Genomic DNA, 26,296 nt, shown 5'->3' with positions numbered 1-26,296 from the left:
AGGTTTATACTCACCATTTTCAAATTCATATTTTCAGATCACGAGCCAGCCAGTAACTAGGGCGAGGTATCCTTGTAGACTTGTGTCCATTTTTTGGGTAGGTGTCTCGGCATTCAGTAGCTGTACATTCGTCCGAGTCCCTCCGCTGGAAGTCAAGTCTTCTTTTTGAGATGTATAGGCGAACCTAATGTACATTATTAGAACACATGTTGTAGACAATGTATGTATATAATAAATGAGAAATGCCAATACGAGTTGGCAATGCCAATTACTATTTTGATTTTTAAGTTTTGAAAAATGACTTAACAGTTTATGATGGAATGATGAACACGTCGGACTATTAGGCTTGCTTGGGCTTAATGGACTATGTCCATTGGGCCCATGGGCCGGTCATGGCCCGAAATTTGGGTCGTGACATAACAGATCTACGATGATTATTTCTGGGAAGAGTTCTGAAGGTTTTGATAGATGCAGAAATTGTGGGAGATATCATGTCGGGCCGAAATTTAAGTTGAAGTGATTGGACTATATGAGTTGTAAGACAAAGAAGACCAGTAATTGTGAATACTAAGGAATTGTGGAACACTAGAAAACAACGAATAATTATGTGTGTGGTATCATACGTATATGGTGAAGTCACTATACAATATGGAAAGAGTATTCTCAAGTGGGATTTATTGACTGATGATAAGTGACGTGCAATCTGAGATACATGTAGCTATGAATAAATTTGGAGATTTTTGCTTAAGCAAACTCGTACTAAATGTTATGGTAAAGATATATGTATTTTAGTGACAAAATAAATACATTAAGTCAATGTTCTGATCGCGCACTTGTGATAGAAAGTTAGTCTTGCTAATTGTGGTATAGACTCAGAGGGAAGCCCCACGATTGTGAATAATTGAGGTAGTAGCTTTAAAGGTAGAAGAGTTGTTGGGATAAAGTGAATTCAAACAATTGCAACGCTATAGTACTGACTATCAAATGCTATCGTGTTAAGAAACCCTTATGGTTAGAAAGCATAAGCAGACTATGAGCGGCATAAAGATCAGACTCGCGAGTTGAAATATGGTTATTGGTTTTGATGCTAAGCTTTGTTGTTTGGAGTCTGAAGTGCATTGGGGAGGTATTAAGATAAAGATGATGAGTGAAATTACAGAGTTTCTTTATCGCCTTATATATTGGCATGTAAGAGAAAGAAAAGTTACAGAGTTTTTGAGATGGCTACATAAAAATAAATTAACATGTGGAGTGTTAAGATGAATAATATGTTGACTAAAGTCAAATCTTAAGAAATAAAATGAACCTTGTAAAAGGTTAAAGAGGAAATGAGGGAAAGGTTAGATGAATGTATGAGATATTGATAAGAGACGTCAATACCAAGTGATGAAAATGTGAATAAAGATTTCAATAATGATATAGCAAATGAGTTATATAGAATATTGTTATAAGGATATACTAATCTTGTCTTGACTTTGTTGAAAGGAAAGGATTAGTAACAACACAAGTAGACTAGGTGACATGCTAGAAACTCTTGGAGATAAATTGAAGCATGAGTAGTTGGGCATGCCTTTATGGAAATGATATACTTGGAGTATGAAAGAGCAAATAAGTGATTAAGTGTTTCAAGAATATTTAAACGCCTTTGAGAAAGAATTATAAGTTATATGTGATGAGCATAAGATGCGTGACTTTAAAACTTGCTAAGGAGCCAAACGGCTAAGTCTTGGGTTAAGTGAACACATGCTGTGAGACATAAGTTTAAGATAGATATCCCGAAGGAAATACTCAAGAGAAGTTCTACCCTAGATCTTGTGAAAGCATGCACTAAGTTATGTGGTTATAAAAAGGAAGCCATAAGCTGAGAGTGATACTCGTATTAACATTGAAAAGTACTTGAGGAGAACATAGTTTCAAGTCTTGTAATTTCAAGCACAATTTGTAAATTGGTTAAGGAAGATTGATGTTATATTCGTATGAAAGAGTGGAACAAAAGATGATAGAAGTTGACCTTGATAATGAAGTCAGATAATGAAACTTTCCTAATATATTATGGAAATTGGAATTCGAAAATGCTTGAGGCATACATGATTCAAATGAGTTTGAGTCTTAAGTGACAAATCAATATCGGAATGCAAGAAGGATACAAGGTAATGTAGAGGCATAAAGGATAATCGAGGAAAAAGGATGACTCTTAGGAATTGTGGTATTGCATAAGATGCAATGATCAAGTTAAGATAAATCTTTGAGGCATCAATGGGGTTATAAAGCATACACGCATAATAGATTATAATTCAATGGAGATGACATTGTGATGCAATGATATATAGTATAAGGAAACTTAAGCATATAATTGGAAATGATAAGAAGAGAGTATAAGTATGTAAATGATGTGGAACTATGCACAGGCATGATGAGAATTTGTATGAATTATGAAGATTATTCTATTGAATCTTGGTTATGGATGGGAATGAACAAAGAGAAATTAGTCTGAAGGCATTTGAAAACAGAGACCCGTATACATAATGAGGAATATGGACATTTGAATGTGCGTGTATACGTATGTGTGGAGTTAGTGATGTACCCAACTAAAATGAAGAATGGTTTTAGTGGTTCAAGATTTGAACTCAATATATTTGATGAGTTGTATAGATAATGTAACGATCAAGAATCTTATCAAAAGTCGATTTATGACGACCTAAGGAATTTTGGGGAAATAGTTAAGGGAATGTAACCTATAGTGCGATTAAGCCATATGAGATGGATTAATAGGATTAAGAAGATTGAAATTTCCTAAATGCAAGGTAAACATGAAGTATGTGGAAATAATTGAAGCCATTAATCTTCCCTAACGCTGAGGATATGTACAGGAATGAGTATGGCATGTTAATGATGTCGTAAACTACACAATAGTGTATGAGGATAGGATGAATGAATGAAAGTCGAGAAATTTGATATGGAATGAAGTAATAAGATAGTGATTGGTATACCTAAATAAGTATAAAATGCGATCGAAATTGGTATGATTGAGATGGAGTTATGGTTCAAGTTTAATGATAGTAATAGAAGCATGCTTGGTGTCTCGATATAAGAGATCATAATTGTGAAGGTTACTGTTGATCTGATTTTAAAGGATAATAATAGACATAAGTGAAGTACTCGAGTTGAATTGGAGGTAAATGAGGTGAACAAATCGAAATTCCCTATAAAGGGGAGGACATAAGAAGTCGAGCATTAGATGAGAAAACAATACCCTCACCTTTTCTCTGAGTTCAGTAAATGAAATTTTGAGGTCAAAATTTTATTTTAAGGGGGGTAGTGTTGTCAAGCCCAGCTCTACAATATGTTTATTATGCCATTCTTACATAAGAATGCATGTTTGCTTACTTGGGTACCTCGAAAATCGTTAAAGGACGGTATTGTACCAAATGGTACAATTAAGTTGAATTAAGCCTCGAACTAGTCCAAATAGAGATTTTAAGATGAAATTGAGAATTTTAAAACCCCAAAATGACTTAAAATGGTGATTCGGAGTTCGAGGACCGATTTGGAGTCAAATTGGAATTTTCATGAACTAGGGGTAAAATGGTCATTTTGCCACCCGAGGTTAAGATGTGAGTGTTGGATGAAATTTTTGACTAAGATTGATCATTTGGAGCATAATTTGAGTTTGAGAAGTGAAGAATTTTAATTTTGGCCATTTTTCGAGCATAAGGGTAAAATAGTCATTTTGCCACCCCAAGGGCAAAATTGTAATTTTACACCACCCAACACTTGTCCAGCACATGGATTTTACCCAATATTATCATGGATAATTGAGGAAATTTAAGTGGTGGAGAGAGATTGCTTAATGGGTAAGTATGACACATGGACCAATGGAATGGTGACATGTGTCAAATTTTCATCCATTTATTATTTGGCTTAAAAATCAGCACAAAATCAGCCCATTTCTCTTCATATGGCCGGCCAAAGCAAGAACAAAGGAAGAAAAGAAAGAACAAAAACCCTAGTGTGAAAATTCAAGAGAAAATTGGTGGATTTCAAGTAATCAAGCAATCAAAGGTAAAATTTCTTGATTTTGACTTGTGATCTACCTTTCCCATACATTCTTTTGCATTTTCCATGGTTGAATCACATGATTTCATGATGAATCCCATGCTGGCCGAACACTTAGAGGGAGGTTTTGATGCTTGATTTGGTTAGATTTCAATGTATTTTAGTGTTTTTAGTTAGTTAGTGATGTGTAGCATGAAAAGCCAACAAGAAAAATTCATTTTCTCCCATAACCCATCATTGGCCGAATTCTCCATGTAGAATATTGATGATGATTTTGATTTTATTTCAAATGATTTGGTTAGGAATTAGTGATTTATGGTGTGAGAATCAAGCTTGAAAAATTATAATGTTGATGCACCCACCATGGCCGAATTTTCCAAGAGAAAATGTGAGGATGATTTTGCCATATTTCAAGTTATTTAATTTGTGTTTGATGATTTGGAGTATTGGGAGAAAAATAGAATTAATTGGAGTTAAATGGGACATATTGGCCAATTAATCGAGTGATAGATCGAATTAGGCCAATACCGTTTTATTTAGGTACACAATTGAATTTGTGTAGAACACCTTGTTTAGACAATAATCCGAACAATTTGCATCCCATTTCATACATTAGTATAAAGCCTGAATTGGTTTATAACAATTTAGCACAAATGTAGTAAATGGCTTATTGTGTATTATGTTTAGGTGGTGAGTATTCTGGCAAAAGTAAAGAGATAGTACCAGAGGATCAAGAATCGGAGAACTCGAAATTTGACTCCTGAAATAGTGAGTAACCTTACTGTCGTCTTAATTATCTAAAGTGGTTTTTATCCGATTTTGTGATTTTATGAAAAATGAGTTTAAATGGTCAATTTTTAGGTTTTATAAACAAAATGTGTTTAAATGAGATGATTTTATAAATTGTCTTGAAATTGAAAGATGGTTTTGAAAATGGAATAATTGGAGACTAATTATTGTGTTATAAATCATGGTTTGAATTGAATGGCTTATGATAATATTTGCATGAATGGCTGAATTGGTATTTGTGTTGAAAATGTATGAACTGTTAATTTGCCTTAAAAGGCTGTAAAATAAAATAATTGCCATGTCATGCTATTGCAAATTTTATTGTATGGTGGGTTATAAATTAGTTGCTGCAATAGACGGGTTCCGTGGATCAGCCTATTAGAGGGGCACGGTAACCCTATTATATTCATACCTCAGTATGAGAGGCACGGTTGGATAACTCCTGAGGTTAAAACTTTAGAGTTCACTTCACGCCAAACCACCACGTGAGGGTGAACTCAGCAAACGCCAAGGAACGGCTATGTTTTCAAAATAAAAACATGATTTATGCGTACATAACTTCTTAACAGCCTTAGCGGTCTCGGTTGGGATAGCCCTCGACCAAGGTATCCCTGATAACTGAGTATAAGAATGATTTTGGCACGAGCCAAAGTTTTAAGAAATTCATAAGCCATGTTGATTACTCGATTTATATGAATTGATTTTATTTGGTTGAAATGAGTTGAAAGGTGATGAATTATAGTATGTTAAACTATTTTATCTATCTCCATTTACTCAGCTTTACATATTTTAGATGGTATTTGTTTACTCACTGGGATTATATAATCTCACCACCCTCTTTTCCACCCATTTCAAGCTCAGAATAGGATGTAGATAGCTGATTTCATTGAGGCTACCGTTGGATTTGCATCCTCCAAACTGTAGGTTCACAGTCTTCCTTTTGGTTATTCGGGGGCCCACTGGTTATTGTAAATTAAATTAAATACTCTAGCTTACTGTATTACAATATGTATGAATTTATTTTGCTTTTACGCTACAAAAATTATTTACGTATAACTCTAAAAATATTATTTTATAAGAAAATATAATATGTTATTGAATATTTCTTTATTTTTTTTATTATATCGAAATAATCATAATTTAATTTTAAATGAAGGTTTTAGATGTTTAAACTTATTTTTGATTATGAATTATGTGTTTTGTACTCACATACTACCTTTTTAACTGATTTCGAGATTTTTGAAGAAAAATGACCAAAATGCCCCTGTGAGAAAAAAAATTATTTTCTACTGTTTTGATTTGGAAATAGTTTGTAATCTCTCAAAACATAATTTTAGTAACTAATACTCACAGGAGAAGCTAGAAAAACTGATGTTAAGCCTTGCGAGGTTTTGGTTGACATTTTGAGTAATGAATGTCTATCGGGACGTCGCAGCAGTTATCACGGGCTCGATGGGAGTTCCGGGTCATGACAGATGCTATCATTGAGAGCCGTAGTGAACCTACTAAAAGATGCATATGAGGGAGCATGTCACGACCCGGTACTCTCCTCCAGCCCGTGACAACCGCCACGATGTCCCGATAGACATTTATTACGCGGAATGCCAACCGAAACCTTGTAAGGCTTTAATATTAGTTTTCTCACCTCCCTTGCGAGCAACAATTGCTAATATCATATTTTAAAAGATTATAAGCTATTTTCAAACCAAAACAATAAAAATAATAATTTTCATCTCACAGGGGTATTTGGTCATTTTTCCTCAAAAATTTCGAAACCATCTAAAAATGTAGTAAATGAGTGAAAGATACATATTTCATAACCAAAAATAAGTTTAGATGTCTAAACCATTCATTTAAAGTGAAATGATAGCTATTAGAATAAAATAAAAATATTAAATAAAATAATCTATTTTCTTATAAAACAATATTTATAGAGATATTCGTAAATAATTTTTATAGCGTAAAAGAAAAATAAATTGATACATACAGTAACACAGCGAGCCGGAGTGTGTATTTTAATTTACAATGACATGTGGGCCCCCCCTGAATGACCAAAAGTAATGAAGGCTGTGAACCTACGGTTTTGAAGGTTGCAAATCCAACTGTAGCCCTCGACGAAATCAGCTATCTACACACTAACCTGAGCCTGAAATGGGTGGAAATGAGGGTGGTGAGTTTATATAAACTCAGTGAGTAAACAAACATCATCTAAAATATCTAAAGCCGAGTAAATGGAGAGAACTTAAAATAGTTCATCGTACTATGATTCATAACGTTTCAAACTCATTTCAACTAAACAAAATAAATTCATTTCACTCAAATAATCAACATGGCTTATGAATTTCTTAAAAATTTGGCTCGTGCCAAAACTTATTCTCAGGGATACCTTAGCCGGGGCATCCAACCGAGTTCGCCAAGGCTGTTAAAGAAAAGTTCATATATGCATAAAACTCATTTTTACGTTTAAAAGCATAGTCGTTCCTTGGTGTTGGCTGAGTTCACTCTCACGTGGTGGTTTAACGTGTAGTGAACTCTAAAGCATTACCTCAGGAGTTACTCTCCGCGCCTCTCGTTCCGAGATAAAATATAGCAGGGTTTACCATGCCCATCTATTAGGCTGGTCTACAAAAACCCACCCACTACAGTAAGCTAATCGATATCCCACCAAATCAATAAAAGTTTCGACAGCATGACATGGCAATTATATTACTACCCAGCCTGTCAAGGCAAAACAAACAGTTCATACAATTTCAACACAATTTCAGATTTAGCCATTCATGCCAATATCACTATAAGCCATTCAATTCAAACCATAAATTTACAACACAAACAAACAGTCTCCAATTACTCAATTTCTAAAATCATCATTCAATTTCAAAATGATTTATAAAACTCATTTCATTTAATCACATTTTACTTATAAAACATAAGGATTTACTATTTAAACTCATAGAAATGAATAAAAAGTACTTTAGATAATTAAGACGATAATAAGGTTACTCATGATATCGAGAGTTCGAAATACTCCTATTCTTGGTCCTTTGGCACAATGTCTTTACCCTTGTTAGAAGACTCACCACCTATACACAATACATGACAAATAATTCAATATATTGTGTCATGTCATTATAAATCTATTTCAGGCTCTATATGAATGCATGAGGTTGTTTGGATAGTCACTTAAAGACGGTGTTACACATTGGTTCAATAGTGATCGGAATGGATCAGTTTTTGACCTAATTCGAACTCTCCACCTTTGATTTAACAAAAACTTCCAAATTGACTCCAATTATATTCATCACACTTCCAAGGTCCCAAAATACACCAACGCACCTCAATGAGCTTGACTTTCTCATTGTTATTCAACTTATTTACTAAAAGAACTATACTTTAAAATTACCATTTCGATTTCCATCACCACCATTCATTAAATTCTAACTAAATAACACAAGATATCACAAGAATCATCATCACTAGGTTCCTTATGAAATTCGGCCATGGTGGGTGCATAAACACTATGGTTTTTCATACTTGATTTTTGTTTTTTTTTACACCATAAATCATTAGTTCCTAACCAAATCACTTGAAATAAAATCAAATCCACCATCAACATACCATAAGGAAGATTCGGCCAATGAGGGTGATGGAAGAACATGAATTTTTCTTGTTTGCTTTTCATGCTACACATCACCAACCAACTAAAAACACTAGAATAACATGTTTTCCATCTAAATTCATCATCAAATCTTCTCCCCCTAGGTTCGGCCAACAAGGGATCCATCATGAAATCATGAATTTCAACCATGGAAAATGAGAAATAATGCTTAGGAAAGATAGATCTCAAGCTAAAATTGAAAAATCTTACCTTTTGTCACTTGATTCCTTGAAATTCCAAAATTTTCTCTTCAATTTTTCTAACTAAGGTTTGTTCTTTCTTTTTTTCCTCTTTTCCTTGGTGAGGCCGAACATATGGGAGTGAAATGGGAGAGTCATGTGCTGATTTTTAATGTAAATTATAAAGAAATGAAAGCTTGCCACTTGTCACCATTTCATTGGTCCATGTTTAACACTTAACAACTAAGCTTTTTTTTACCACACATAAAATATCTCAATTATCTATAATATAAAATGTTAATGGATGAAATCCTTAGGCATGACAAGTGTTGGGTGGTGTAAAATTCCAATTTTGCCCTTGGGTGGCAAAATAACCATTTTGCCCCTACGTCATGAAAATTCCAATTTGACTCCAAATCAATCCTCGAACTCTGAATCACCATATTAAGTCATTCTAGGTTTTTAAAATTCTCAATTTCATCTTAAAATCTCTATTTGGACTAGTTCGAGGCTTAATTCAGCTTAGTTGTACCACTAGGTACACTACCGACTTTTAACAAATTTTCGAGGCTTTCAAGTATGCAAACATATTATCAACCACATGAATGACATGGCAAATATTTTATAAAGTTGGGCTTGACAGAGCACCTCTACCTAGGATCTAACTACCTTTGATCTTGAAAACTAAAACATGAAGTTGAAAATAATGAGTATAAACTCAGTGAGTGAACATAGGAAGGGAACAAGCAAACGATATGGAAGATTTTTTAGAAAACACGATTCACTTGTATTGAAACCATGCAATTTGTATATCATAAACAAAACTCGCTGCCATGCTATCTTTTAACTCATTTTGAAAACATTTAAGAATATCAACTTTCAATATACAATTCAATCACATTACATTTTCCAAAAATTTCTACTCTAAAGGACAAGTGCACATGCGTTCAAAAATTCATGTATGCATTATGTATATATAAATATATAGATAATTCAAACATACACCAAGGTTATCCCCACACTAGTCACCCCGGCTTCGCACATACACTCGCCAACCTCAACTCAGCTCATGTGCACTCCCACACCACACATAGCTAATATCCTCATGTGCATTCCCAGACCGCACATGGCATATATCATCATCATGTGCTCTCACACACCACACATGGCATATATCATCGGCGTGTGCTATCCCACACTACACACTACCGGCATCATCATGTGCACTCCCACGTCGTACACTCACGATTATAATTATCATTCAACAGTACATTTCCATGCATGGCACACATAACAACATGTAACAAGAATCTTTGCATAACAATATATCACATGCCACAAATCAATTGGCAATTCAACATAATATTTCAAATATGTAATTCATCACATTATATGTTTAAAAACGTAAAAGTATCACTTGTGAAAAGCTTGTTCTTGTGAATAATTTGAAAAGAGCCAACCAAGGATATTCTAGCATTTCATTCAACACATGTGCATTTGTTCAAAACCTTTTAAATGCAAGTTCAGTCGCTTTACGATAGCGAGATACTATATCACTATTAATTCAGAGGCGTATCTAGCTATTTCTACTTGCCAGTCGCTCGTTATTTGCTCTGACACACCACCACAATACACTATCTTTATTTTTGCACTTTCTAGCAACAATCCAAATTCAATATCTTTAGTATATATCATTTTGTGAAACCTCGACCTTTATAGATGCATAACTAGAGGTAGAACTTATGTTTAAAGGTTTAATTTAAGCTAATGATGCTAGTTTTATGTTACTTATAATTATTTTATGTCGTTATAGGAGTAGGATTAAAAAGTGATTTCAATTGGTGAAGAAAGGTGCATAATGGGCTGTTGCTCTATTTACATATGTTTTGGTTTTTAAGCATATCTCCCACTACAGAAGTCCAAATAACATGATTTTTAGACCATTAGAAATCTAAGAGGTAGGGCTACAACTTTGATGTTTGCCACTTTGCCCAGTTTTGATAGGAAGGTGGTCAAAATCTTTGTCGAAATTAAAGTACTGCACTAAAAGAATAAATTTGGACAGAACATGTGAGCATCGCGGTGTTGAAAATTGAGAGCCACGACCCTCACCGTAATTTCCAAAAATAACAAGCTTAGGTGATTTTTGAAGTTAGGGCTTTTGGGGGCTACTTAATAGACCTCTTTAAGAGGATTTTAGACCTTTTCCTAGTGTCAAAAGAGTAAAAAGATTGCACAAGAAAAGAAAGAAGACAAGTGGCCTTGTTAAGGGCATTATTGTAATTGCATGAAATATTATATAAGCTTTAACTATAAATATCTACTCTCCAGCAGCCTTCTTCATTTTTTTTCCAACAATTTCTTCTTCCCATCTTTCTCTTCATCTCACATTTCTTCATTTTCCATGGGAGTTCTCTTCAAGCTTCCATAACTTTCTCAAGTTAGTCTCAAATTTCATGCTTTTGTGCACCTTTTCACAAGCCTTTTGTGCTCTTTTACTCTTTCACCTTAAAAACCCTCTAAAGTCTTAAGCTAATACTTTCTCTCACTAGTTTGGTGTTTTAGAGAGAGAAAAAAGGACTCTCTATAATGGTTTGTGAATTCTTGAAAAGGAATCCAATTACAAATCTAGCAAGGTGAGTATTGAAATTGAATTGATATTTTTAGTTGTTGAGAATGGCTGGTGGTTAGATCTGTGAGTGTTTTGTAGTTAAGGTGATTTATTCATTTTAGTGTGATTAGAATAGTGAAAATAGATAGCCACTTAATGGTAGCTGGAAACTAGTTAGGAATAACTAGCAGAACATGATTTAGGAGATAGCTTTTAGAAGTATATTTATGTGAATTGAGTTAATTGTGATGCTATTATGATGATAGGTTCCAACGAAGCTCCACTGCCCCATTTGGACCATTAGAGGAAGTTGGAATTAGGTAAAGATTTAACAAATACCAGTGAGTGAACGACACTAAAAGGTTTTGGGTAGATGTACACACGTTTAAACGAATCACTTGAATTGTTTAAATTGTCTTTTCTTCAAATTGCATATGGGAACAAGCCTTTAACGAAACTTTTTCCTTGCATTGTGAAATGTGATTGTAATGAATTTGCGAAATCCCTTTTATATGTTGATATATATATATATATGTATAGTATATTGGTAGATAATATTGTGTAATGAATATAACCATGGGTGTGCGTGATATGGGGGATGCACATGCTAGAAATGACAGGGTGTGGGAGTGTGGAGGATGACATAGTGGTGCGCGATGTGGGGTTGCACATGATGACTCCAACTATGTGCGCCATGTGGGGGTTGCACATGAGCTGGGTGAGGCGGCGGTGATATGCATGCTGAAGTATGTATATGTATATATATATATGTTATAGAAAGTTTATTAAAATATTTGTGATTGGGTTGTATGTTTGCATTGTTAATTTCTGCCATATTTTCCACTTCTTTAACATCATGCTTGATCATGAATTTCCAATGTCAAAGGATTAATTTATCTAGTTTGAAATGAGAGGTTTTAATGAGAAACCCTCGTGCAGTTGAGAGAAACCCTTGTGCAGTTGAGAAGAACCCTCATACAGATGATGATATGTACCTAAAATACGTTGCAACGAGAATGCCTTTTTACTGCAGCGAGAATCTGTCTATTACGCTACCTTACTTGGATAATTGTCGAGAATTTTCTCTCTTTCTGATTTCATGTTGAACATGATTCCTTCATTATTAAATAATTTCATAACCAAAGGTTTAATGGAGGGATTTTATTAAGAACTTGAACTAAATTGCCTTGTTTTCAAATAAGTACATCATGATTTTCAAACTTCCCTTATCGTTGCTTGTTCCCTTCTTTTGTTCACTCACTGAGTTTGTACTCATTGTTTTTAACTTCATGTTTTTAGATCAGGAAGTAGTCGGAACCTAGGTCGAGGTGTTCATGTAGATTCGTCTCCTAGGTAGGTATCTCGGCATTTAATAATTGAACCTCCGCCAAGGTCACTCTGCTGGAAGTCAAGAGTCTTTTTGTTTGTGAATATGTTCATGTGATGTAAAGTATTAAGATAGGTGTCTTAGACAAGGTATGTATATTGTGATTGGTAATGCCACCATGAGTTAGCAATGATTAACATTATTTTGGGTTAATGTGAAATGTAGTTTTTGATTGCTATAGCACATTAATTAGGTACTTATAGGTTGGAAGTATGAAAGGTGACTTTAAGAATAGTTGATGGAATGATGAGCAGGATTACTTAAATAAGCTTGCTTGGGCTTGGTGGGCTATGCCCATTGGGTCCATGAGTCAGTCATGGCCCGAAATTTGGTTCGTGACACATTTCTACTTCTCTTTTTCATTCAATCGTGAATTCTTATTCAACTAACTTATATCTTGACACATTTTTACCAAAGTTGCCTTTATCCTTTACTTGCGTAATTCTTTAGATTATAAATATCGGCAACCTATTTATGACTCTAGCACATATATTAATCTTTTCTAAGGATATTTATCAAGTTCAACCATCATTTTCACACCAATAACCTAGCATAATCAACTATAAATTTACTTCCATCAAGCATTTTCTAAGTCAACATGCACCACAAGCACAAACAATCAATACATATATCATTTTTCCTTTCTACCTGTAATTTAGATGTTAGAATAGTTACACACCACTTAATCTAGCTCAAAATCACCACGCATTCCAAGATTCTTCAACATGCAAGCCTTGGGTTCCTTGGATCTTTATTGATCCTTACTACCACAAACAAAACCTCACATCATAATTGGTTGAAACTACATGCTTTCAAACAAAACATTAATTTCTACCTTTCTTACCTTGAAATCCACAAGACAAACCACCAAAATCTTTTCAAACCTCAACAATGCAATATGGGTGGGGAGGAATACCTCTCGATTTTCTCTTTTCTCCTCCAAGGTCGAGCCTCCTTCGAGCTTTTCTCTTTCATTTTCCTTTCTTGTCTTCCTTTCTCTCTCCTAGGGTTCAGTTGGGATGAAAAACTGAGGTTGAGAGTTGTGGGTTTTATGAATAAAGGGGTATAAGAATGGAGAAGTAAAAAAAAAAAAAAAGAAGAAGAAAAACTTCATTTTTATAATGAAGAAAGGAAAATGGCATGGGAGGAAGAAGATGGAGAAGAAAATGCCTTTTAGAGAAGATAAGGATCAGCCATGGATAAGGAAGAAAACCAAGCTCATGGAAAAATTACCATTTTGCCCCCCAAGTTTCTCCTTTTTTTTTAATTTAGTCCTCCCAACAATCTTTTATTTCCAATTTCCTTCTATTTTTCTTCCTTGACATGTGTGCAAATAAAATATAAAGTTTGCACTTTAACGTGGTATCAACATAATATTTAAATATATACTTAACCGCACTAGTTTTATTTAATAAAGACACGCGGGCCCCACTAACATCGATTTTCTCTGAATTCCCTCATTCTTCTTCTCCCCCACTTAGATTGATCATATACTCCTCCTTCATGACTAATTTTGAGATGAATTAAAATTTTAATATTTTAATATTATTTTATTCCATGATTTTCCATTTATCTCCTTGGAATCCAAAATGTCTTATTATGCCTCGATTCACTTCCAAATCACTTTTTATCTCGCTAATTCATCCTCAATAAAAATATTATTATTTAATTATTATTTTCTTGTGTGCGAAATATTTTACTCTAAAATATTCCTTTCACTTGCCACCGCTCTTTGACACTTAAATCCATGTCAATTACCCCTTCGTCTTATCGATACGGTTATGTTGACTACTGTACGGGGGTCCGGGGTATCACAATTTAGTTCAATTAATTATCAACCAAATTAGGGTAGGACATGCCTTTTCACATTTTGAATTGTCTTCCTTACCAACTTCCCATATATAGAATCTATGTAAAAGAACTCTCTACATCTTCAAACTTTTTTGATGGCTCATTAAGGTGAAGCTAAGCTACCTTGTAAATGAACTCATGATTGTGGGATCCTTAATTCGAGACTTCATGTAAGAGCTTGATTCGCACTAAAATCTTAGGTTTTGTCATTTAGACTATGTTTGGTAGAAAAGAAAGATGATGAAAGAAAGAGAGTGGAAGGAAATTAGTATTTTCTTCATTTCTTTACTTTCGTAAGAAAGAAATAGGAGGAGAAAAGGAAAATGCATGAGTTTGCACTTATTCTTTCCTTTTAAATCTAATCCTTTTAAATTGAGGGGAAGACATTTTTTCTATTTAAGTTAATCATTTTCTTTATGATGCTACCATTAATTGTCCAAATTTAGGCAAAACACAATCCTCCCTCTCCTTTTCCCTTTCTTAACTACCATACATATGTCTATGACAATGACAACTCTTTTTACACAAACATTAGTATTTTAGCTATCAAAAGAAAGAATTATTAATTTTATGTTCTTGTTTTATAACTATAATTATTATGTGTAAAGGGTTAATTTATGTTTGTAATCAATGGTTTTATTTTTAATGATTTTTTGGATCAATCTTGAATAATTTCTATATTGATTTTGATGTTTTATTGTGTTATCTTTTGTAAATTCTTGTTAAGATTGGTTAACGAATTTCATCTTATTAGTTCGGTTGGTGGTAACTATAAAATTATGTCAAAGCTTCTTGTAAACAAGCTTACAATAGTGTTTGGAGAGGTGATTGTCGATTATGAATTTGAATTTATTAGGGGTAGATAGATTACTGAGGTGTTATAATAGCTAATGAAATGGTTGTTTTAGCTAAGAAAAGGTTGGATGGTGGTTTAATACTTAAGGTAGACTTTTAGAAGGCTTATGGTTGTATTAGTTAGGAGCTTTTTTGTATGGCAAAACTAGATGACTTCTTAATATTAGGGTGCTTAGATGTATTTAGATGGCCTTAAGTCTTAGAATTATATTTTTAAGAGCTATTTGTATGGAGTTCATCTTCACAGAGCTGTACTCAATTCTTGGGGGGAGGTTACTTGATGTAGAGTTGGAGAATTCGCTACTACGTATTTAGGATTACCCCTTGGAGCTAATCCTAGACGAGTTAAAACTAGGAAACTAATGTTGGGTAGAGTGGAGGCTAGATTAGCTAGGTGGAAATCCTAATTATTATCCATAAAAGATAAGGTAACAATTTTAAGATTGGTGTTTGCCAATTTTTGCTGCATTACATGTATCTTTTTTAGATCCCATAAGAGGTGATTAAGGAAATAGAGAAAATTAAAGGGAGATTTCTATGGAGTGGAGGAGGACTAAAGTCGAGGATGCATTTGGTGGATTGGGGAACCATATGTAGTTATCGTGAGCATGATAAGCTTGCTTTACATAGTTTTGAGCTTAAGAATAAAGCATTGTTAAGTATATGGTTGTGGAGATATGGGGGTGAGAAATGATGTTTGTGGAGGGAGATTACGGATGGAAAGGTTGGTGTTGATCCTTTAGCATTACTATCGAACCTTGTTGTTAATTGAAACTGCTCTACTTTGTGGTGCGATATTATAAGTCCTTTTTCCCTACTAACAAATTTTTTATACAACTAACATCTGACTTTGGCTTTATTATGGGTGATGGCAAAGTATATCTTTTTCGAAAGATGAGTGGATTAAGGGGCATATATTAAGAGAGAGTTTTGCTAGAATGTATGCTCCTTTGGTTGTTAATCAAAAATGAAAATTGTGTCAGTATGGGAAACTGGTTGGGAATAAATGGGTATGGAATATTGAGTTGCATCAGAGAGTTTTTCAGTGGGAAGTGAGTCATAGAGATAATTGTCAGTTAACATTCTATCACGCAAGTATACGTATCAAATAGATAGTATATAAGCAAGCAGGGTATTGATCCCATAGAGAATTGATCTAAAATTTTACTAAGTACTAAAATTAGAACAATTTAATCTTATCCAAACAATCAATATCAAATAACTAAATTAATTAGCTAAAAATAACTAACCAAAATTTAAACAAAAAAATCAAAGTAATAATAACTTGAGTAACTATTGTTGGTCCCGTTAATATGTGCTAGAGGGGTGGTGAATAGCACAATTTGGCTCTTGACAAGATGTGGAACTAATTTTCAAAACTTAAGAAGGTAAAACCAGAGTATAAGGTGCACAACAATTTAGAGTGGTTCGGTCCAAGACCTACATCCACTACCTTGATTATCCAACCAAGGATTTTCCTAATGATTCACTAAGAATCTGGTGAAATTCACAAGCTTTCACCAAGCTTTTACAATGGCTTTTCGCAGGCTCAGCCAAAACCTTTACACTAGTTTTTCACGGGCTCAACTAAAACCCAAAGTGGTTTTCCAAGGCTCAACCACAACCTATAACATTCAAGCTTTCCCAAGATTGAACAACCCCTTAGAGTGACTCCCTCACTCTAAGTATACAAGAAGAGAAGTTAAAGAAAGTACCTATGATCACAAGTTGATCTAATTGGTACAAGATTGAGTGCTAAATACAATGACAAAGAGTAGGCATTTAAATGCAGACAAGTGCATTGAAGCTTTTCTAGTTTTTCTTCTTTCTAAAGCTCAAATCTCATTCAAGGATTCAAAAAACTTGTTTCTAATTGTTGGCAGACCCTTTTATACTTGGAGATGCAACTCTAATGGCAGTTTATATCCATTGGAAACTGTTGAGGATGAGTTATAGCCGTTAATCTGTCTTGTAGTGCTTTAGTTCAAATTGCAGACAAAGAGCTCCTAGTCGACTAACTTGGTTGACTAAGTTGATTATGTTTCTGGTTTGCAGATTCTGGCAGAGGGCACTTAGTCGACTGACTTGGTTGACTAAGTTGGTTTTGTTTCTCAAACTTCTTCAACCCGTCATTCCTCCAATTTGAAATTTGGTCAACCAATGTTCTTCTTTGTTTCACTAATAAGCTTCCTCATTGTTATTCAGTTACATCTTGTTGATTTTATCTCTCTTTTTTCTTTCAAGAATACTCTTTGAAGATTTCAGAGATTAATTTCATATATTAATTTTCTGCACACTCAAGTAAAGGAATTAGACACAAATAAATGGGAATGTTTTATTATCATCAAAAACTAATAGAGCCAACAATCTCCCCCTTTTTGATGATGACAAAACACTCCTTGATTAACAGCATAGTGTCATTTTAAATTCTTTTTAGTTTTCTGCAGGAATTGAGGATTGCTCCCCTTAAGTATAAGCTCTCCCTTAGTGTGTGCATATTTTCTTATTTTGTTTCAGCCAATTTTATTCTTGTCACATAGAAAATGACATTGTACATTTAGAGTATACATATGTGCATCAATGTAGAGTGATTTACATCCAGAATTTTTCAACTGCAAGTTTTGACAGATTTTTATCTATGTTCTAGCAGCTGTCAATAGTCAATTGATTTAAGATTGTGTCTCATTTCAATTGATATGCTATATGCTTCATCTATAACTTATTCTCATCAAACATTATCTAAACATCATCTATTCAGCATGTAAATCCATATCAGCATATTAGCAACAGATTTTGTTTATGACAGTCAAAATATCAAAACATCAGCAGACTTTAGCTAACAACAGTTAAATATCATAAATATATCAGCATTCATGTTTCACATACATCCACATAAATAACAAACTTAGAGCTAAGTGTTTAAGCGTCCTCAAGGCACAAATAACAGTTGATTAAAAAATATTTCAAAAATGCCCCTAGACTAGTTTTGCTTCCTATCTCCTATTTCTCTAATTTCATGCAACCCTAGTTCTGCTTTCTTTCCTCTCTTAGGTTCTTGGTTCCTCTACCCTAACATTTTTTTTGTTTTTAAACATTATTCTCTAGTTCCTGGTTCCTGGTTCTTGCTCCCCTAGTACCATACTTCTCCCCCTTGTTTTCAGCATCAAAAGAGGGGGATTCTACTCATCGGATGAAGCAAAGGGTGAAAATTCAGTTCCATAGAAAGGGTTAAGAGGAAACAGAAAAGGTTCTCGGAGAGGAGATGACTTATTAGGAGAGGATTCTAGAGAAGATTTGTTTGAAACATGAACTGGACTGTAAGGAGAAAAGGCTAAAACTGGTTTGGACTTCTCTGCCAATCTAAAAGACTTTTTTCTTTTGAGAAAGGTTGTCTTGGTTGCCATAGTCTTCTTGCCTTTGGTTGGTTGTTTTGCCTTTGATGGTGGTGTTGTGGTGGCTTCTGGTTTCCTTGTTTTTGCCTTTAGTTTGGGAGTTGAAGCAGGTTTCTTTCCTTTTCTTACATTTGGACCATCTTTCTGAGTTGCTGTCTTGACAGTGTCTTTTTCAGCTTGTTCCTCTCTGACCATTTGATGAAAAATGTCCATAATGGAAACTTCCTCTGAATTTGGAGAAGAGGCCTGATGTTTCTCAATTTCTACACCAACTACTTCAATCCCTTGTTCTGAGTCATTTTTGATTTGAGGTTCAGGGGAGGGTGATTTGGTTGGCTGTTCAACTCCTTGTGGGGAATTCTCAGTTTGCAGAACAGGACTAGCAAACTTATAGGTAGAGCCTTTAGCTTGAGTGCCAGAACTTGCAGACTTCTCTACTAGCTCTGCTGAACCTTCAACACCTTGCTGTGTAGGTGCAGTGCTGGATGTGGCAGAACTGTCTTCAGCCACAGGTTCAGATGCCATGTTTTCTTTCTCCTTCAGCTTGTTTTCCAACTCAGTGATTTTATCTTCCATTTTTTGTAGCTTCACTCCTTGGTCAATCAGCTTACCATCAATCCTCATAAGCAAATTAAAAATCATCTCATTCAAAATTCTGGAAGGAGCTTCTTCAGGTTGAGCAAGCAGACTGTGATCTTTTCTTAGGCCAGTTTTGGAGGTTTGATAAACTTCTCTCAATCGAGCACGTACCCCATCTTAATTAAGCTGGCATAATAAATGGCTTGGTCTTTGGTTTTCACCAGGTCCATATCATACCTTTTAGCCCATATTCTTTTCTTTTGCACAAGGGATGTAATCACATTCCCAAATGGCAGATTTATCTTATCAAGTCTGCAAGCAATTTTCATTTTCTCAATCATAAATCTCCCCATATTTAGAGACACTCCATTAAAAGCATGCTCCATCAGCCAAAGATCTTGGAGGCTGATATAGCTAAGACTTCCACTCTTCCCTTGAATATTTGCTGTAATGAAGTAATGCAGTATCCTAATCTGTAGATTGATTATTATACATGAATTACTTTTAGAGGAGTATTTTTCTTTCCTTCCAGTGATGATCTCCCATAGTGAGGACGGATCATATTTTTCTGCAAGTTCAAATTCACCTACTTCACTTTCTAAGTTCAGCAGGTTCCCTAAATCTCCAACAGTCACAACAAACTCTTTTCCATTCAAATAGACATTCAAGCCATCTTCTACATAGTCATCAGAATCTATTCATTCATTTTCTTTCAAAACAATGCCAGAGTAAAATTCTTTAACCAAACTTGGACTATATGACCTATTCTTAAAGGTGCTGTAACCTTTAAGTTTATGCTCATCAAAGTACTCAGATAGACTGGTCTGAATTTCTACATTTTCCTTAAACTCTTCCAATCAATAATTTTTTCGCAGGAGATTGGTGCATTTTCTATATTTTTGAATCTGTATTCATGCAGCTTATTTCTAAATTTCAAAAAAGAAGAGAAACTGATACCTTTCTAGACTAAGGATTTTGTATCTTTCTTCTTATGTATTCTCTGCTTGTTGTCTCTTAGTTTCTCGACTATTTCCTTCACTAAGGCAACCATAATTTTTTGTTTCTTCTTCTAACTTTCTATTCCAGTTTCTTCCTCCATTGGTCTTTTTCCTTTCTTCTTCTCTGATACTTCTTTACTCTGAGATGTTTTAGCCATTTTGGTTTTGGAAATTTATGAAGATCTGAGTTGGTTTTAGAGGCAACTAAGAAGATTTAAGTTTTTGTTTTTAGAGCAAAGGGTTGTAGAGGAGAGGGAAGAAGAGGTTGGCAGCAGTTATTGCTCAAAAAACTTATCATCTTCTTTTAAGAACCGCCCTACTTTTATTTCTTTATATTTTCAATTCTCCCTCTAAAATGTTGATTATTTACCTTTGGCAACTTTGCTCTATTCCTCTTTACACCCGGTAAATCAAATTTTTACCATAATTTACTCCTATTTCATTAAACTCACTGAGTCTTATTATTTAAGGATGTCAGTCCATTCTTAGTTGACTAAGAATTCCTTAGTCGACTGAATGCATTATGTTTTCAATGTGAGAGTCAAAGATTTTCTTATAACTCCTTCATATTAACCATCCCCAAATTTCTTCTAATCTCACAAAATCTATCTTCACTCAGTGGTTTGGTAAAAATGTCCACTAATTGATGTAGAGTATTCACAAAATCTATTTTAATGTCATTTTTCACTACATGGTTTCTAATAAAATGGTGTCTAATTTCAATGTGCTTTGTCCTAGAATGTTGTACTAGATTTTTTGATATGTTGATTGCACTTGTATTATCACAGTATATCGGTACATTATGCATAGTTATTCCATAGTCTTTTAATTGTTACTTGATCTAAAGGATTTGTGCACAGTAGCTACCTAATGATACATATTCAGCCTCTGCTTTAGATAGTGCTACTGAGTTTTGCTTCTTGCTGACCAAGACACAAGCATTCTTCCTAGAAATTGGCATGTTCCACTAGTGCTTTTCCTATCAGTTCTGTTACCAGCAAAGTCAACATCTGAATATCCAACTAAGCTAAGAGTTGAGTTTCTAGAGTACCATATTCCTAGTTCTTGAGTGTTTATGAGGTATTTAAAAATTCTCTTAACAACTGTTAGGTGTGATTCTTTAGGCTGTGACTAAAATCTAGCACACAAGCACACACAAAACTGAATGTCTGGTCTACTTATTGTTAAGTCAAGAAGAGAGCTGATCATACCTCTATAGAGCTTTTGATCTACATCTTTACCTTTTTCATCTAAATCGAGTTTGGTGGATGGACTCATTGGTGTGGAAATTGATTTCAGCTTTAGCATATCGAACTTCTTAAGCATATCATAAGTATATCTTTCTTGGTTGATGAAGATTCCTTCCTCACTTTGTTTGATTTGAAGACTAATGAAGTACTTCAACTCTCTAATCATGCTCATCTCAAATTCACCCTGCATTTCCTTTGCAAAGTTCTTGCATAAAGCTTCATTAGTTGCACAAAATATAATATCATCCACATATATTTGCACAAAAATTAAATTATTTAGATATCTCTTAATGAACAATGTAGTATCGATACTGCCTTTATCATATCCTTTTTCAACTAGAAATTTTGAAAGCCTCTCATACCAAGCTCCTAGCCATTTCTTTTAATATTCTGTTTTTCCTCTCTACAACTCCATTTTGCTGGGGTGTTTTAGGTGCAGAAAAATTGTGATCCAACCCCTTTTCATTGCAAAATTTTTCAAACTCATCATTCTCAAATTCTCTTCCATGATCACTCCTTATGCTAACTATGGCTAGTCCTTTTTCATTTTCTACTTTCTTACAATAACTTAAGAATGCTTGTAGAGCATCATTCTTATGAGCAAGGAAGTATACCCAAGTATATCTAGAATAGTCATCAACNCAATAACTTAAGAATGCTTGTAGAGCATCATTCTTATGAGCAAGGAAGTATACCCAAGTATATCTAGAATAGTCAACAACTATTACAAAGCCATAACATTTACCTCCTAAGCTAGGTGTGCTTTTTGGACCAAATAGATCAATGTGCAACAATTCAAGAGGTCTCAATGTTGACACTATTTTCTTAGTCTTAAAGGATGTTCTAACTTGTTTTTCTAGTTGGCAAGCATCACATATCCTATCTTTTTCAAATTTCAATTTCGACAGTCCAACAACAAGATTTTTCTTTATTAATTTATACATAGTATGCATGCTCACATGTCCTAATCTTTTATGCCATAACCAGCTATCATTCTAAGCATTTGCAACAAGACATACTTCACCATTCACATCAAGGTCTTCAAGAAAAATTACATACATGTTCTTCAACCTTTTTCCTTTAAATGAGATTTTATTTGTACTCATATCAATCACTTCACACTTAGTTGAATCAAAACATACTTTAAATCCTTTATCACATAATTGACTAATACTTAGTAGATTATGCTTTAAGCCTTTAACTAGCAACACATGACTAATTTGAGTTTGGGAACTCTTACCAACCGTAGCTATACCATGTAATATGCCTATTGAATCATCTCCAAAGGATACGGTTCCTCCCTTTCTCTTATCCAACTGAGCAAACAGCATTTCATGTCTTGTCATGTGCCGTGAACAGCCACTATCCAAGTACCAAGGCTATTTCTTCTTGAGTTGACCTCTTGAACATGTCTCTTTTAAGTCCAGCTCAACCTACAAAATAGAATTTCAGTTTTTCTTTATAGGTACCCATACTTTAATGGGTCCTTGAGTGTTAATTGCAACAAAGGATCCCTTAGGAACCCAAATTTTCTTAACTATCTGCACTTTTCTTTTCTTAAAACAATCATATGACAAATGACCATGTTTACTACAATTATAACATCTAGGTAATGCTTTAGCTAAATATTTAATGTGGTATGCATATCTTTTTGAAGATTCATTTTTCAAACATTTAAGAGCTATTTTTCATCAAGAGTTATTTGCAAGGCTTCAGACTTGTTTTCCAGCTCTTGTATTAAAAACTCAAAGTCTGTTTTTGAGTGTTCTAACTCAACTTGCAAAATATTTCTTTGCTCAAAAACAGAGGTGAACTCTTGTTTGATTTGATCCAAATCATTTTCAAGTAATGCAGCCTTTTTCTTCAATGATTTGTATTTTGAAAAAAGTTTATCAAATTCATCATAAAGGCATTCATATTTATCCTGTAAATCATCATAAGAATTAATGCAAGGGGATGAGGATACCTTTGATTCATCCTCTTGTGCCATTAAACAGATGTTTGCTCTTTCCTTAGATTTTTCATCATCAGTTTCAGAGCTTGATGTGTCACTGTCCGACCATGCAGCAGCCGCCATTGCTTTCTTGGATCTCTTATTTTTCTTGGGTTTTCATCTTTCAGCAATGGACATTGGGACTTAAAGTGACCAGGTTTCTTGCATTCATAGCAAATCATCTTCTCCTTTTTGTTGGAGTCATTTTTGTTCCTTATTTTCCATGAAGCACCTTGGTCTTTCTTGAAACCTCTTCTAGTTAGCCTTCGATTTCTTCTGCTCATTAGTTTTCTGAATTTTCTTGCAACTAGAGCTAAAGCTTCATCATCATCATAGGAAAGCTCTTCTAGCTCTTCTTCAATAATGCTAGCTTTAAGTGCAATGCTCTTTTTCTTTTCGTTTGCTTCCCTTTAGTCTTTTTTTTTTCTTCCTTAAGCTCCAGCTTATGAGTGAAAAGAGAATCACATATCTAATTGAGAGTGATGATGTTCAGATCTTTAGCCTCTCTAATGGCAGTCACTTTTGGTTTCCAAGATTTTGGTAGGCATCTAAGTAGTCTCCTAACTAATTGATGTTCAGGGATAGGCTTGCCTAGCTGACTTAATTTATTTGTAATGTTTGTAAACCTATCAAATATGCTGGTGATGTCTTGACCAGGCTCTATTTTGAACATTTCATAACTATGTGTTAAAAGAGCAATTTTGGACTCCTTTACTTGAAAAGTCCCTTCATGGAATATTCTAAGTTTTTTCCACACTTGTTTAGCTGTTGTATAGCTTGAGACTTTGTTAAATTCAGTGGGGGTCAAGGCACAATGTAATGTGTTGATGGCCTTAAAATTTATTTGAACTTTCTTAGTTTCAACCTCAATTCATTCAGACCTTAGCTTGGGCATCAACTCATTTGTTACTACATTCACGGTTGAGGGCATAAAGGGTCCATTAGTTATGACATCCCACATTTCATAATCTATAGCCCTAATATAAATTGACATTCTAGTACTCCAATAAGGGTAATTAGATTCATCAAACAGAGGTGGTCAGTTTGTTGATTGTCCCTCAGCAACTATGGTTTTTTGTTGAGCCATTTGGATCCTCCCAAAAGATGTTAAGCCTTAAAAACAAGGAACTAGCTCTGATACCAATTGTTGATCCCGTTAATATGTACTAAAACGGGGCTGAATAGCACAATTTGGCTCTTGACAAAATGTGGAACTAATTTCCAGAACTTAAGAAAGTAAAAACAGAGTATAAAGTGCACAACAATTTAGAGTGGATCAGTCCAAGACCTACATCCACTACCTTGATTATCTAACTAAGGATTTTCCCAACAATTCACTAAGAATCTGATGAAATTCACAAGCTTTCACCAAGCTTTTACAATGGCTTTTCGCAGGCTCAGCCAAAACCTTTACACTAGTTTTTCACAGGCTCAACTAAAACCCAAAGTGGTTTTCCAAGGCTCAACCACAATCTATAACATTCAAGCTTTCCCAAGCTTGAGCAGCCCCTTAGAGTGACTCACTCACTCTAACTATACACGAAGAGAAGTTAAAGAAAGTACCTATGATCAGAAGTTGATCTTATTGGTACAAGATTGAGTGCTAAATACAATGACAAAGAATAGGCGTTTAAGTGCAAACAAGTGCAGTGAAGCTTTTCTGGTTTTTAATCTTTCTAAAGCTCAAATCTCATTCAAAGCTTCAAAAAACTTGTTTCTCATTGTTGGAAGACCCTTTTATACTTGGAGATGCAACTCTGATGGCAGTTTATATCCGTTGGAAACAGTTGAGGATGAGTTCTAGCCGTTAATCTGTCTTGAAGTGCTCTGGTTCAAATTGCAGACAGAGAGCTCTTAGTCGACTAACTTGGTTGACTAAGTTGATTTTGTTTCTGGTTTGCAGATTCTGGCAGAGAGCACTTAGTTGACTGACTTCGGTAACTAAGCTAGTTCTGTTTCTCAAACTTCTTCAACTCGCCATTTCTTCAATTTGAAATTTGGTCAACCAATGTTCTTCTTTGTTTCACCAATAAGCTTCCTCCTTGTTATTCAGTTACGTCTTGTTGATTTTATCTCTCTTTTTTCTTTCAAGAATACTCTTTGAAGATTTAAAAAATTAATTTCATATATTAATTTTCTGCACACTCAAGTAAAGGAATTAGACACAAATAAATGGGAATGTTTTATTATCATCAAAAACTAATGGAGCCAACAACTATTAAATTAAACAAGCCTAGGATTACAATATCCCTCACACTTCATCTAAATCTTAACTCTTTTTCTTAACTTATTTCAATGGGTTGAATTGCTAACTTGGAGTTCTCAATTGTTTATAATGGTCTCTTGACTCATCTTATAAAATTATCTATTTTAACAAAAACACTATATCTCTATGTGAATTGAAATTAAAATAGACTCATTAAGTTCAGGCTCTAATCTGGCTGCATATGGCCTATAGATATATCCCCATCCTATACGCAAATCAATTAATATGATCATATGCTATCCCAATTTTAGTCTACACTAAACTCCTTTTCCCAAGTTTGTTTAGATTCCTAAATAAATTTAATTAGTAATCAGGCAATTAAAAGCATTAAGAACAAATTGGAATAAACAATTCTAATCCCATTAAGATAAGCAAGAAAGAGATTAAAAATTTAGATTACATGCAATTTCAATTGCAATCCTAGAAAAATAGTTT

The sequence above is a fragment of the Theobroma cacao genome, chromosome 10, assembly GCF_000208745.1.
Source record: "Theobroma cacao cultivar B97-61/B2 chromosome 10, Criollo_cocoa_genome_V2, whole genome shotgun sequence".
Classification (NCBI taxonomy): domain Eukaryota; kingdom Viridiplantae; phylum Streptophyta; class Magnoliopsida; order Malvales; family Malvaceae; genus Theobroma; species Theobroma cacao.
This window is presented reverse-complemented; position numbering follows the sequence as displayed.